Below are 2,500 nucleotides of genomic sequence, written 5' to 3' on the forward strand. Positions count from 1 at the left end.
CTCAAAACGATGCCTTAGCATCTCCGTCACCACCTAAACCGTGACTTTCTCACGACGTCAGAGATTAGCTGTTTATCAGCGAAAAAGACTCTCACCCATTATAACACTACCATTGCTACCCAGTCACGCTTGTTAAAACAAACGTACATAATCAGAGCCGGAGTTTAACTAAAAGCAAAATTTCTAACAATTCAGACAAAAAGAAAGAAAAAGAAAAGAAATCTCTTATCAGAATCCTAGTACTAAAATTATAACACGAAATCCGTTAGCATTAACTCGCTCTTATTGTATCTTCGTTATCTTCCCTCGTTAAGAAACACTATGGTATCCTGAACGCCCTGGGTATTTAATATTCTAATTACCCGAAGAATGATGGTGTTCTAATTTTAATAAGAGATTCTAACGAAGTAATTCATGGTATTTTAATATATTTCTCTGCATTAGGGCCACGAGCTGGCAGAACCGTTAGCACGTCGGGTAAAGCACTTAGCGGTGTTTCGTCCGTTTTTACGTTCTGGGTTCAAATTTCGCCCCGGTTGACTTTGGCATTTATCATTTCGGTGGGACTGTAAAATAAGTAGCAGTTCAGCCCTTGGGGCGATGTAATTGGCCTAGTCTCTTTCTCGAAAGTTCTAGCCTTGTGCCAAAATTTGAAATCAAAATATAACTCCGAATTCTGATTTTGTTGCCTATCCACCTCCAGGGGTCGATAAAATGAAGTGCAAAACGGAACAAATACTAACGTCATTCAGTCATCGATATTCTGCTCATGACTGTTGCATTGTGCAAATATTATAACAATTAACGAATGTAATGGAATGGCAGAGAACGTTAGATTTGCCATTCAAAGTTCCGAGTTCTAAGAACTGAATTCAGAATCCGGAATCAATACTGACTTCCACACTCAGACAATTTTTAAATATATAGCGATACAATCATAAAAATATATTAATATTTTAACAAATTATGTCCTATTACGTCCTATATAGGCGTAGGAGTGGCTGTGTGGTAAGTAGTTTGCATACGAACCGCATGGTTCCGGGTTCAGTCTCACTGCATGGCACCCTGGGCAAGTGTTTTCTACTATAGCCTCGGGCCGACCAAAGCCACAATATGGATTTGGTAGACGGAAACTGAAAGAAGCCCGTCGTATGTATATATATATATATATATATATATATAAAGTGTAGTATATTGCCACTTAAGTGTGGCTGACCCCTAGGGGTGGATGTTACTGTTGCTTTTAGCCCCAGGAGGACATCTCCTCCAGCTGGCTTATCGACACACGACTGTGTCCTGTTTGCCAAGGGAAGTTATCCCTCTCACCTCGATCTGCAGCACGAACGTATCCGGATTTCAGGGTTATTTCCCTTCGTCGGCGTCCGACAGCTGATGACCTTGGTGAGAGAGACAAAAACCTGGCTATCGGACGCCGGTTTGCCAGGTTTTTGTCTCTCTCAAGTGAAATTATTTTGTCTCTCTCACCAAGTGAAATTCTTTGCCAGGTTTTTGTCTCTCTCACCAAGGTCATCAGCTGTCGGACGCCGACGAAGGGAAATAACCCTGAAATCCGGATACGTTCGTGCTGCTGATCGAGGTGAGAGGGATAACTTCCCTTGGCAAACAGGACACAGTCGTGTGTCGATAAGCCAGCTGGAGGAGATGTCCTCCTGGGGCTAAAAGCAACAGTAACATCCACCTCTAGGGGTCAGCCACACTTAAGTGGCAATATACTACACTTTATCGTGCAGTTACTGTTAATACTTCATTTAGAGAATTAACATTGCTTATATATATATATGTATATATATATATATGTATATATATATATATATATATATATATATATATATATATATATATATATATATATATATATATATATATATATATATATATATATATATATATATATATATATATATATATTCATATATCTATATATATATATTCATCTATCTATATATATATTCATCTATCTATCTATCTATCTATCTATCTATCTATCTATCTATCTATATATGTGTGTGTGTGTGTGTATGTTGTCCCCTCCCCCAACATCGCTTGACAGCCGGTGCTCCAGCTTTGCCACAGTCAAATGACTGAAGCAAGTAAAAGTGTAAAAAAGTAAAAGACTATCAATATGAAAGACTAAATCTTACGTCAATGGTGAGAACATATATGCACGTCTGTTGCATTATCCTTCCATTCATTAGAATGGTGCACTATACTTACAGACAATTCCTTGTTTAAAGTAGTTGGAATTAACTAGCGAGACCTCTGAGCAATTATATGTAATTTCGTTTTAAAGCTTCTATATATTAAATATGTTTACACAAACTGAAGTATATTCTTCCTATTTTGATGATGTTATTTATTTAGCGTTCACACAATAGCATTTTCGTCCTCCGACCTGTTTATAAACTTTAATGATTCCTACACTATTTAGCAAAGTATAATTAATTCCAAGCTTTTAAATTGAGGTCTTAATAAGACTGAA

At 37.2% G+C, this 2,500-nt stretch overlaps 1 protein-coding gene across 19 annotated transcripts in view; it reads right to left on the reverse strand.

The window, feature by feature from the left end:
* The window catches only part of LOC106876426 (uncharacterized), a 1,215,830-nt gene that overhangs the window by 766,258 nt on the left and 447,072 nt on the right, over positions 1-2,500 (reverse strand). The window lies entirely within an intron of this gene.

This window comes from Octopus bimaculoides, chromosome 5 (assembly GCF_046866305.1).
Source record: "Octopus bimaculoides isolate indiv1 chromosome 5, ASM4686630v1, whole genome shotgun sequence".
Lineage (NCBI taxonomy): Eukaryota > Metazoa > Mollusca > Cephalopoda > Octopoda > Octopodidae > Octopus > Octopus bimaculoides.